The sequence below is a fragment of the Mobula hypostoma genome, chromosome 3, assembly GCF_963921235.1.
Source record: "Mobula hypostoma chromosome 3, sMobHyp1.1, whole genome shotgun sequence".
Classification (NCBI taxonomy): Eukaryota; Metazoa; Chordata; class Chondrichthyes; order Myliobatiformes; family Myliobatidae; genus Mobula; species Mobula hypostoma.
In genome coordinates this window covers 189,979,172-189,992,770 of record NC_086099.1, presented here as the reverse complement: position 1 = coordinate 189,992,770, position 13,599 = coordinate 189,979,172, and positions in this window count along the sequence as shown.

Below are 13,599 nucleotides of genomic sequence, written 5' to 3'. Positions count from 1 at the left end.
GCTGATCCTGGGCGACAGAAGCGAAGTGTCAAATGTGGAGGAGTTTTTGGCCGGAGGAGTTTGGTGCAATGTGAGAAAAATGACCCGACATACCAGTTGAACTTCCTGGTGTTGGAACAGACGGTGGTGGACCTGGGGATGGAAACCCAGGTCGTCAATCTGAATGAGACACAGGGGAGAGAGGGGATTTGCACCGCTGAACTGAGTGCTCAGAAATGCCGACCGGAGACTGAGTGCCGCACTTGTGGGACGACCATTGCAGACTTGGAATTCACGCTCATCAATGTGGAGAAGGAGCATCGGAATTCCAAGACGACATTGCGGTCATGTACTGATGAATTAATCCAGCGAGAAGAAACAATGACCCACCTTCGAAGGGATCAGCAGAAACTCAAGACGTCGATTCAGAAAAGATTGGAAGACTTACAAGTTGGGGAAGATCAAGGAAGTGTTCTGACTAAGGCCAACAGAAAACCGAGAGCCCAGTGAGGGGAGTTGGACTACACTCCCGAGGAGGTGACGAAATGGAGGACAGATCTCGGAAAAGGGAGGCGGACGCTTGAAAGGAAACTGAAGACGACTATCGACAGTTTAAATGAAGTGGAAAAGTTGAAAGTTGACCTGGAAGACGTCCTCAGGAAGAAACAACTGGAGGCTGAACATTCTTTGACTGCTGCTTTTCAGGTCAGGGTGGAAGAAGCTGGTGGGGTAACTGCGTCCCAGATTGAGATGGCCAAGAACCCTGAGTCAGAACTGCGGAGGCTGTGGCGAGAGTTGAAGGAGTCCCCGAAGAAGCTGAAGTCTCGACTGCAGGAGGCTGAAGGGGTAGCCCCGGCTAAATGTTTCAGTTTGGAGAAACTCAAACAGCAGCTACCGATCGAGGGAATGAGGAAGGATACGGATTCAAAGGATGATGTGCTGGACATGTGGTACATGCTGCCTTTCGCTAACTTCCCCGTGATTGAGGAAGAGACTTTTGGCCCTTCTCCCACTGGGTCAGGTGTAGTGGGGAGGGCTACCTGTGGGCAGTCTGAGTTACGGCAGGACCAGGAAGGAAGAGAAGCAGGGCTCCGGACACGGGACAAGGGGCTCCGAGTTGTAGTGGTGGCCTGAGTGAGAGAGGAGTTGGCAAGCGGCCTAAGATATCCCTAGTAGTGTCTGAGCCTTTAGGGTTTAGGTGAGGAAGTACAGAGGTCTTGGAGGATTAGGAAGCTCTCAGATGGGTTGGCCTATGTAGCTCCCGTGGACGGGCGGAAGGTCTACTGTTTGGGGAGCAATGTCACTGTGTGTATCTGGATGGGTTTCTGTGTCTGTAGGACTGGTTGGCGAGTTATTTAGCAGTCATGAGGACATGACTTTATTTGGTGGGGGGAGAGTGTAAGGGGTTTCTTTTTCTTGATGTCACTGCGTAGTCTAATTAATATTGCTTCTTTGTTATGTTAACTGCTGAGAAAGTCCTCCTGCTGGCAGTTTGTTTGGATCACGTTACTGATAAGAAGATGTTATGAACCAATTGGGATAGTTGTTATGCTTTTGGTGTGTCTGTAAGATATTGTATTCACGGGGTTTTGGGGGAGAAGGCGGGAGAGAGAGACAGAGGATGGACCGGGTGCTGTGAGTCCGCTAACGGGGTCGGACCCCGAGCCGGGGCGTTCGGTGAGGAGAGGAGATGGACTGGTGCGGAGCGTCTGGTCAACCACCGTTGTTGGTCCCAGGCGGCCGGTCGAGGTGGTCCGAGGGGTCGCAGAGTGAAGAAGAAGGGTCCTAAGCTCCAACTGTTTGTGCACGAAGAGATTGAACTTTGATAAGTGTGGTGCCTTTTATTTTCCTTTTATATTTTATTCTCTATTAATTATATAGTTCCAGTAATATCTATAAACTGTAAATCATTTATTCGTATCTGGTGTATTGTCTGTTATTTGGGTGGGGTGGGATACATCACACAGCATCCACACAAACTGATTACCAGTTTGGCGGGGCCGAGGGCTGTTTCCCTAGACGACAGCGAGCCGAGTGACCCTGAGGCTGGCCAGGGGGCTACATCTGTAACTGATCTATATCCGACCATATTATTTGGTAGTCCTTTATACTGTTCACAATTCTATCTTGTTTCATTTGTAAACTTGCTAATCCATTCACCTATACTTCCAGATCATGGACACATATCACAAATAACACGCATCCTTGCAGAACTGTACTGGTTACAGATCTCCAACCAGAATAAGACCATAAAACAAGAGCAGAATTAAGTAATTCAGCCCATCATCTCTACACCATTGCTGATTTATTTTCCCCACTCAACACCATTCTTCTGCCTCCTCCCTGTAACCTTTGACACCCTTACTAATCAAGAACCTATCAACCTCTCCTTTAAATTTACTGAATGACTTGGCCTCCACAGCTGTCTGTGGCAATGAATAAATAGCCTCCCACCCTTACTCTTTCTTCTGTGACCAACACAGTTCCTAATCCAATCTTTTAATTCACCATGGATCCTATACACCTGTAATGCCCTAGGAAAGGTTTCACTGCTAATGTAATGGTTTCTGTGTAGCAGCAGTGTTTAGGTTATGTCTAGAGATAACAGGGGCTTTGGAATGTGTGGCATCCAATGAGGGGAGGTTTTTCTTTCTTGTGTGCCCAAAAGCGAGGGATTCACAGGCTTTTTGTTCGGCAGAAGATGGAGAGAGAAGATGCCAGAACGGAGAGGTTGTAGACTATAGGACAGAGTGGACTTGGAATGAGGTTGGGAGTCGACAACGCCTGGGGAAAAATCGATGGAGAATGAACGGACAGGAAAATTGTGAGCTCCAACATGCACATTAGACCATTTCCTTAAAATGGGCCCTTTTTCTTTTTGTTTTCTTTACTAACCCTATAGTCAAATTAGGAATTATAAAGCTCAATTGTTTAATTGCATATGGTGCATTGTTTCAGGCAACACACGTCAAAGTTGCTGGTGAACGCAGCAGGCCAGGCAGCATCTCTAGGAAGAGGTACAGTCGACGTTTCAGGCCGAGACCCTTCGTCAGGACTAACTGAAAGAAGAGCTAGTAAGAGATTTGAAAATGGGAGTGGGAGGGGGAGATCCAAAATGATAGGAGAAGACAGGAGGGGGAGGGATGGAGCCAACAGTTGGGCAGGTGATTGGCAAAAGGGATATGAGAGGATCATGGGACAGGAGGCCTAGGGAGAAAGAAAAGGGGGAGGAGGGGAAACCCAGTGAATGGGCAAGGGGTATAGTGAGTGGGACAGAAGGAGAAAAAGGAGAGAGAGAAAAGGAATGTATGTATATAAATAAATAATAGATGGGGTATGAGGGGGAGGTGGGGCATTAGCGGAAGTTTGAGAAGTCAATGTTCATGCCATCAGGTTGGCGGCTACCCAGACGGAATATAAGGTGTTGTTCCTCCAACCTGAGGGTGGCTTCATCTTTACAGTAGAGAAGGCCATGGATAGACATATCAGAATGGGAATGGGATGTGGAATTAAAATGTGTATTGTTTGTTATTTCGTCGTACTGATTTGTAACGGAAAATGTCACGCAGCAGCCACACAAATGAGATTTCTCAAGTTTGGTGGGGCTGGAGACTGTCTTCCCCTATCACCATCGGCTAAACCTGAGGGTTACAATTGTCGGGGTTCGTCTGGGATCGATTTCGTTGGATGCTGTGTGATTGCACTGAGCATTGAACCAGTGGGTTGTATGTTTTAAGTCTGTGCTAGTATGGATGCTGCTGGGGTGGAGCAGTGGTGTTCATCCACGGGGGTTACCCGTAATTAATGCGTGCATGTTGCGTGGGGTAGATATTCGGACTCCGGAGGAATTGTTAATTCGCTTGTTAAGTACCGCTAAAGTTGTTGGCAAAGTTACGACTGCCAGATGGAGGTTTGATAAAATGGCAGGCACAGCCCTTGTTTTACTGCAGACTAGTGCTAACGTAATGGCAGTGGAGCGGGCCGAATCGCAAGTCGAGTTTTCCGTAGCTGGGGGCAGAGACTTCAAAGACAGGGATCTATCATTTCTGAGGAGTGAAGGGAAGGATTTAGAATGTTTAATTAGTCCCCGTCCCCCAGGGAAGAGTGAGAATTCTGAGTTAGTACCTCTCTGGCGAACAAATGGAAAAATGCCCAGGTCCAAAGTCCCAGCTATGGTAGGCTCCGCCTATGCTCTGGAATAACACCGATCCCTAAAGGGGGAGAGGAGTATGAGACTTGGGTGGAGCAGACCTCTCAGTTGCTAAATGAGTGGCAGGGCTCTGATGACATAAAGCGACAGAGATTAGTTGAGAGTTTGAATGGGCAGGCTGCTGGTGTGGTTAGAGCCGTGAAGACCTGTTACCCCCCAGCCAATGCCACAGATTACATGGGAGCATTGGAAAATGCATTTGGCACGACAGGGAGCCCAATGGAGCTCCTGGCGGGGTTTCAGAACATGCATCAGGAAAAGGAGGAGAAGCTTTCTGCCTACATCTTTTGGCTAGAGAGGCAGCTACATTGCTTGAGGTGCAGAGGGGCCATTCAGGTGGCTGAGGTGGATCAGTTAAGAATGGACCAGATAGCAAAGGGCGCCCACTCCCAGGACCTGATCGCTTGGGGTCTCAAACTGTCTTGTAAGATGCACCCCCCCCCCCGTTTGTTGAGCTGATTGGAGAAGTATGAGAGGAGGAGAACGCGTCGGAGGTTCGGGATTCCTCCGTCAGCAGGCTACAGTCCTTGGTAGTGGTCCCCTGTGGTGAATTGACCATGGATAGCCAGCCCCAGGAGTGGTAGAGGAGATTGTGGCAGAGTTGAGAACTGAGATGTCCCAGTTATTATCAGCGGGTGTGAGCCCCCATATGATGGAGCTGATAGGGAAGCAGATCCTCTCGGGGGACGGACTATGCAGAGGGCTGCTAGCAGCCAGTATCACGCGAGAAGGGCAGTGGCCGGTATTATCTGTTATAACTGAAGTGAAGAGGGACACGAGGCGGGAGTGTAAAAGACAGGAAACCCTTCAGAGTGTGAGCCCCTGGGGACCTAAGCAGAGAGAGTTGTTGCAAAAAGTTAAAAAAGACCCAGTGCGGGGATGGCCTGGTGTATCGGGGGGGGGTGGGGGGGGGGAGGAATACACACTCCCAGCAATATATCAAGGATCACCCTAAAACAAAGAACCCTATTCCTGAAGGCTTAGTGGGGCCAAGCTCCAGTGTATCACTATAGATAAAGGGTATCTATGCTATAGCCATACTTGACACAGAGTTGCAGGTCACTTTGCTGTACCGTTCATTTTACAACCAGTATTTGACACATTTACCATTGACGCCATTCAGTGTACTAGAGACCTGGGGTCTTAGTGCGGGTGATTATCCGTATGATGGTTATTTGTCAGTGAAGCTAGAGTTTTCGAAGGCTGATGTGGGAGTGGCTGAGGCCCTTAATATATTAGCACTAGTTTGTCCGGACTCTGTTAAGAAGGGCAGTGTTTCAATTCTTGTGGGGACCAGCACTCCTGTTGTGAGGAGGCTTATGGAAGCCTGCAAGGAGAAAGCTGGAGAGAGCTTCCTGAGAACATTGTCTGTTAACCCGGTGTTTTGAACAAGCTGCTTTTGGGGAAGTGCATGGCTGCACTGGGCCAGATAAAGAGTTTAGACGAGGGACTGCGTGGTTCACCCAGTCCAAGCCAATCATGTTAAGGCCCAGGGAAGTAGCGAGTGTAGTGGGAAACCCTCTTGGTGGATGCTCCGGAAGACCATGGAGAGGAGTCGGGAGTGCCTGCTGGGGTACTGGTGAGCCCTGAACTGTAGAAGCCCTCGGTTGTACAGGCCATACAGGATGGCAGTGATTGTCAGGAACACTACGAAGGGGGAGGTCACCCTCAAGTGGTGGATGCCCATGGCACATCTTTCCCTGGTGACTGTAATGTCTAGTGTCCCTGTGAGACAAGCAGGGGAGAAACTAGTGGAAAACGGGGGAAAATTGACCGCTGAGTCATTCAACTTTGAGGACTCCCCAGTTCCTGCGGGTTGGAAGAGGAGGTTGGTAGAGAAGATGTTGAAGCTGCAAGGTGTTTCTTCTACTGACGAGTTTGATATGAGTTGTTCCAAGAGCACTCGTCACTATCCAGGTGACCGAGGACACCCTGTTCCGAGAGAGGTCACGGCAACTGGCCCCTGCAGAGGCAGAAGATGTTCGGCAGCATTTGTGTAAGTTGAAGGAAGCTGGGATCATCACTGAGTCCTGAAACCTCTATGCATCCCCAATAGTAGTGACCAGAAAGAAGAATGGGAAGGTACAGATGTCTGTGGACTATAGGATTCTGAACAGGTGTAAAGTCCCCGACCAGTATATGGTCCCAAGAATTGAAGAGGCACTGGCCTGTCTGAGTGGTGCAAAGTGATTTAGTGTGCTGGACTTGAGGTGTGGATATTACCAGATCCCCATGAGTGAGGCTGACAAAGAGAAGATGGCATTTATATGTCCACTGGGATTCTTCCAGTTCGGAAGGATGCCCCAGGGGATATCAGGAACCCCTGCAACCTTCCAGCAGGTCATGGAGAAAACGGTGGGTGATATGAACTTGCTTGAGGTATTGGTGTATCTGGATGACCTCATAGTGTTTGTGTCCACCTTGGAGACATAAAGTGAGGCCACTGAAGGTGCTGGGCTACCTGAAAGCCGAAGGGTTAAACTTTCCCTGGACAAGTGCAAGCTCTGTAAGTGCAAGCTCTGTTAGCTATGTTGGGCACATAGTTTACCGGAATGGAGTAGCTACAGATCCGTCTAAGGTAGAGGTGGTGACCTCCGGGGCAAGGTCTCAGACTGGGACCGTATTGCGCCTGTTCCTGGGGTTTTGTAGGTACCGGAAAGTGAGTCACCTGTTGAATCAGCTTCTGTGTGGTTACCCTCCTTTGGAGAAGAAAGAGAAGGGGACGAAAGGAGAGGAGGATAAATAGTATCTTAGCCCTTCAGAGCCTTTTGGACCAAAGTGGGATGTGAAATGTGAAGAGGCCTTTCAGTCTCTGAAATAGATGCTGACCCAGGCACCTGTGCTGGCTTTTGCAGACCCACGATTGTCATATATATTGCATATGGATGCCAGCAGAGAGGGCTTAAGGGGTATCCTGTATCAGGATTAAGGCAGCGGGTTGAGACCTGTTGCGTTTGTAAGCCGGAGTCTGTTGCCCTCTGAGAAAAAGTATCCCATGCATTGAAATAGGCTGTGGTGAATAAGCTGAGAGACTATCTCTATGGTGCCAAGTTTGAGATGAGGATGGACAACAATCCCCTAACTTATATCCTGACCTCGGCAAAATTGGATGCCACAGGCCGTTGGTGATTGGCGGCATTGTCTGCCTGTGATTTCAGCCTGACGTACCTGCCAGGAAGCAGGAACATTGATGCTGATGCTTTGTCCCAATGTGCACACAAAGGGCGAGACAGGGATGAAGAGTGTTAAGAGTGTTGCTGCCCTGGGGGTGAAAGCCATATGTCAGTTTGCCATCACAGTGAAGGCAGACGGAAAGCAAGGGCAGGATCAAGCGGTAGATCAACTGGGAGTTTCGGATGATGCCATTCCACAAGTTTACTGTAACCTGACTGCTCTGAAAACAAACCAGTTACTGGAATTGAGTTCCGGGGAAGTGGCAGCTGCTCAGAGAGATGACCCAGGCATCGGTACCATTCTTTCAGGTGGAGAAGATGAAACACTCTGCGGTGCCTCTGTTACTGAGAGAATGGCCCAGATTGGAGTTGAGGAAGAAGAAGAAGAAGAAAAAACCCCTTAACTCCAAGTGGAGTCATTGGGACGCTGTCGTGATGACATTTTTTTAGCATGCTTTCTTATTTTTATGAGGCCGAGTTGCTAGCTCGACGCTCAACCCAGCACGGATGGAAAGCGTGCAAGGGAGCCTGCTGGATTCAAACTCGGGAGCCTTTGCTCTGAAGTCCGGCGCTAATGCCAATACGCCACCAGCCAGCTAGGAGTTGAGGAACCAGAGATTCTATATTGGGTCACGTCACCTCCAGACCGACCTCGGCAGTATCAGCTGGTTCTGCCTGAGAAGTATCAGAGGATGGTGTTGAAGTTACTTCATGATGATTCTGGACTTTGGGGGTTGAAAAGACCTGTGGATTGCTCAGAGATTGGTCTTACTGGCCCTGAATGAAGATGGAGGTCAAAGAATATTGCAAGTTGTGCATTCGATGCATACGGAGTAAGATGCTGCTTACAAGGGCAGTTCCCTTGTCCCACTTGCAGAGTGTGGGGCCCCTGGACCTGGTGTGTATGGATTTCTTATCAGTAGAGCCAGATGCCAGCAACATGGTGAATGTCTTACTCATCCTGGATCACTACACTAGATATGCGCAGGCTTTCCCTACCAAGGACCAGAGGGCATCCACAGTGGCCAAAGTGTTATGGGAGAAGTATTTTCTTTATTATGGCTTTCCCAGGTGGATACGTTATATTGGGACAGGATTTCGAGAATAAGCTCATCCATAAGTTACTGAGCTTGCACGCTGTCGAGAAGTCGAGGACTACTCTCTATCACCTGCAGGGTGATCCCCACCTCGAAAGGTTTAATCAGACCTTGCTAGACATGCTCAGAACCTCTGATATCAGCAAGAAGAGCAGGTAGAGTCAACATATTGGACATCTGGTCCATAGTTACAACTGTACACGAAATGAAGCTACCAGGTACTCACCATATTATCTAATGTTTGGGCGTGAGACGAGGTTGCCCATTGACTTTTGTTTTGGGACTGACAAGGATGACCTACCACCAAAGACTCATCTGAAGTATGTGTCTGATATGAGAAGGGAGCTGAAAAAGGCTTATGAATAAGCTGAGATCACGGCTGCCCAGCAGAATTAGGGAAATAAGAGGTATGATCAGTTGGTTAGGTTCTCCCAACTCATGTCAGGATACAGAGTCCTTGTAAGGAATTTGGGGCTGCCTAGGAAGCATAAGTTGGCCAACCACTGGGCAGCTATGCCCTATGTGATGGAGAGTCAGATGCCAAACGTACCAGTTTTCCAGGTGAAACCAGAAGATGGGAATGAGTCTGTCAAGATTCTCCATCGGAACCACCTTCTGCCTCTGGGACAAGAGGTGCAGTTTGACCCAGAGCCTACACCTAGTAAGAGGACTCTGCAGTGACGTGGGGCGACTGCAGGACCAAGAGCAGGAGAGATTAGACCAGTCCCCGCCCCTGAGTGGGATACTGATTTGGAAGATGGGGACATGGGGTTGTGGTAAATAATGCCGTTTGCTAACTCCCCATTGATTGAGGAAGAGACTCCCAACCCTTCTCACACTGAGTAATGTGAAATTGTTGGGGGTGGGGGGGGGTGTGGGGTGCTATCGGTGGACAGCCTGAGTTGCAGCAAGACCCTGCAAAAGATGAAGTGAGGCTCAGCCAAGGGACAGAGGGGTCCGAGTTGTAGGTGAGCACGAGTGATAGGCCGGGGGAGGCCTGGTCAGGTAGACCAGAAGTATCCCCAGTTGTGTCAGAACTTGAAGAGATAGATGAGGGGGTATGGTGGTCGCACAGAATCAGGAGACCACTGGATAGGCTGGCCTGTGTAGCACCAGAGGAGCAGACTGTGGCCCTACCGCTTTGGGGAGCTATGTCACTGCCTTTTACACCTGGGTTGGACTTTGTGTTCTGCAGGATGGGTTGGCAAATTATCTCAAAGTCATGAGGACATGACTAAATTTGGTGGGGGGAAGAGTATAACGCCCTGGGAAAGGTTTCACTGCTAATGTAATGGTTTCTTTGTAGCAGCGATGTTTGGGTTATGACTAGAGATAACGGGGTCTTTGGAATGTGCGATGTCCAATGAGGGGAGGTTTTTCTTTCTTGTGTGCCTGAGAGCGAGGGATTTGCGGGCTTTTTATTTGGCAGAAGTTGGAGAGAGAAGATGCCGGAGCGGAGAGGTCATAGACTACAGGTGGAGTGGACTGGGAATGGGGTCAGGAGTTGACAATGCTTGGGGGAAAATCAATGAAAAATGAACGGACAGGAAAATTATGAGCTCCAACGTGCGCATTAGACTGTTTCCTTAAAATGGCCCTTTTTTGTTTTCTTTACTAACCCTATAGTCAAATTAAGAATTATAAAGCTCAGTCATTTGATTGCATATGGTGTACTTTGTTATTTCATGGTACTGATTTGTAACAGGGGAAAACATCACACAGCATCCACACAAACAAGATTTCTCAAGTTTGGCAGGGCCAGAGACTGTCTTCCTCTGGACTGATGCCATCGCCCGAAACTCAGGGTTACACACCTTTATCTTCTAAATCAACATGCCATAAAGGACCTTATCAAATTTCTTATTAAAATCCATGTAGGTGTTTGATTAGACTGATTAATTCTTAGATTAGACTGTTTAATCATTTTTTTCTTTGCAGCTTAACAATTGTCGGCTGGTGTTTTTTTTTATAAGTAATTATAACTGCATGTAACTGGTATGTTTCCTACTGGCCACAGTATGCATATGCATTGTTCACTATGTCCCCTAGTGGTTATATTTTGTATAATTCTGGAAACTGCTGCATTATTTGAACAGGGGATATCTGATTGGCTGACTCTTACCTGCAAATTTGATTGGAATATTTCTTATCTATGAACTATAAAAACAGCTGACCACATGACAGCACCATCTTTCATTTTTTTGCTTCTTTCTCTCTTCTGCTACTAGCCTCTGCTCCCATTACTGTCCATTTTCAATTTTCTTTGTTCTATTAACACTTAGTGGGAACAGCCTGAAGAAACAAGTTTTGTGTTTCCTTCCTGACTTCCAAATTAACTTTGGATTGAAAACATCAGAATTCAACGATTTGCGTAGTTGGTGAGAATGGTTGCGAAGATTTAAGGACTTGAAAATCGCAGATAGAGTGAAAATTTTTTGGCACCTAAACTAAACAGGAGTTAAAAGCTTTCTCTCTAATTCCAAATTGTTTAAGAGAAAACCTAATTTTGGCTTCAATACATCATCGGACAAGATCTAAAAAATGCCTGTGGGAAAGGAAAAGCCTGGAATGTGTGAGTTAAAGATAAGATGCTTGGTCGGTTTGGTTAAACATGTGAGTTAATGGAAAAAGTTAATGGAGTGAATAAAGACATCTACTAATTGAAAGATACACAAAACTTCTAATAGACTACAAAAACAGCATGATAGAGACAACAAAATGTCTAAAGAGCAAATTCCAGCATTTACCAAACCAGAAAAAAACATGATAGCTGTCATTGAATTCAAGTGCAATGTACAGAGCTTCAAAGTGGATGGAATTGACTTCAAGTGACAATCCTGCCAATCATATTACAGGTGTCCCCCGTTTTTCGAACCTTCGCTTTACGACACCTCGCTGTTATGAAAAACCTACATTAGTTATCTGTTTTTGCTAACAGAAGGTGTTTACAAAAAAAGGCAGCGCACGAAAAAGGCAGCACGCGATAAAAGGCGGCGCGCGCCCCAAGCAGCCAAGCTCCTCCCCTGGAAATACATTCTAGCCGGCATTGCTTAAACACGTGCCTGTGAGCATGAGTGCTTTATGTCGATTTATTTTGAGCATCCGTTTACCGCTGTACCATTCAGAGCATTCTCACCAACTGCATCTCAGTGTGGTATGGCAATTCTCCGGTATCGGACCGCAAAGCACTCCAGCGTGTGGTGAAAACTGCCCGGTGGATTATCGGCACCCCATTGGCCACCATTGAGAACATCTACCATAAACGCTGCCTGGGCAGGGCAAAAGTATTATCAGGGATGCATCTCACCCTAACCATAAACTTTTTACTCTCCTCCCTTCCAGTAGGCAGTACAGGAGCCTCCGCTCCTGCACCAGCAGGCATGGGAAGAGCTTCTTCCCTGAGACTGTGACACTGCCGAACCTCTCATCACAGCGCTAAGCAGTATTGCATCCGTATTGTACTGTCTCAGTACTTCTATATTTGTGTGCTATAGCACTTTTTTTTATTCGCAGTTATTTTGTAAATAACACTATTCTTTGCATTTCTGGTCAGATGCTAAATGCATTTCATTGGCTTTGTATCTGTACTCGGCACAATGACAATAAAGTTGAATCTAATTTAATCTAGTCTAAGATGAGTTCTAAGGTATCAGAAAAGCCTAAAGGAGCTCGTAAGTGTGTTACACTTAGCGTAAAACTAGACATAATTAAGCATTTCGATCGTGGTGAACAAAGTAAGGACAAAGTGAGTTTGGCTTGTGGAGGTTGACATCCCATGACCAAGAACTGATAAATGAAGAACTGATACAATCGGAAGAGGAAAGGATAACAATCGAAACCAAATGCAGTAGCGAACGGACCGAAAGTGAAGTCGTCCAGGAACTGAACGTGAAGCAACTGTGTGAGATTTTCACTGCAACTGACAACACTGCAATGATTGCAGAAAAGTACGACTTTAATTTTGAAAGGGTACATAGGTTTAGGGCATATTTGCAGGATGGTTTGAGTGCTTACAAAGATAATGGTAGATGTATGATAGAAAAATGCGCGAGGCTAGCAGTCAAGCATATTGTCGTTTTTCAAGCCTTCCACATCAGCCTCAGCAGATGACGAACCTCGAACTTTGACATCGAGGCAGGCAGCCATAGAAGAAGATGACCTACCTGCCCCGATGGAAGCAGACGACGATGAGATGACACCTCAGTGTCCCACCACCCCAACCTCCAACGACTCAGTCTAACACACCATCATCAGTGTGCTCGCTGTCTTCCCGATTCCAGTGTAGTAAGTGATACTACACTGTACATACATTATTTCTACTGTATATAGGCTGCGTATTTTTATGTGTTGTTTGGTATGATTTGGCAGCTTCATAGCTGAAGGTTACTGGAGAGAGTGTTCCTGCCGAGAGCGCTTGCGCTGAGTGTTTCGCTACAGTGGACAGCACAATGATTGCAGAAAAGTATTTCTACTTTATATAGGCTGTGTACTTATCATATCATTCCTGCTTTTACTATATGTTACTGTTATTTTAGGTTTTATGTGTTATTTGGCATGATTTGGTAGGTTATTTTTTGGGTCTGCGAACGCTCACAAATTTTTCCGTTATAAATAAATGGCAATTGCTTGTTCACTCTACGACATTCCGGCTTACGAACCATTTCATAGGAACGATCTACCTTCGGATGGTGGGGGAAACCTGTACTTCTGATGCCATTACAGTCCCCTGAGACAGTGATACCATCTGAACTCTGAAGAATGGCAGTCTACTTTGAACAGTCCTCAGAGACAACCCCACCATCTGAACTCCAAGAGTTATAAGATTCAAGATTATTTAAGAAGTGTATAAATTATACAATCTTGAGATTTGCTTGCTCACAGGTAGCCATAAAGCAAGAAACACGAAAGATCCCAATCTTTTCTGGTTGGCTGCAGTAACTAATAATGTTCTACAGGGGTCTGTGTTGGGACCAATTCATTTCACAATTCATGTTAATGATTTGGATGTTGGAATCGATGGCTTTGTTGCAAAGTTTGCAGACAATAGGCTAGGTAGAGGGTGATGTAGCTTTGAGAAAGTAGAGAGCTACAGAAGGAGCTAGACAGATTAGGAGAATGGTCAACGAAGTGGCAGATGGAA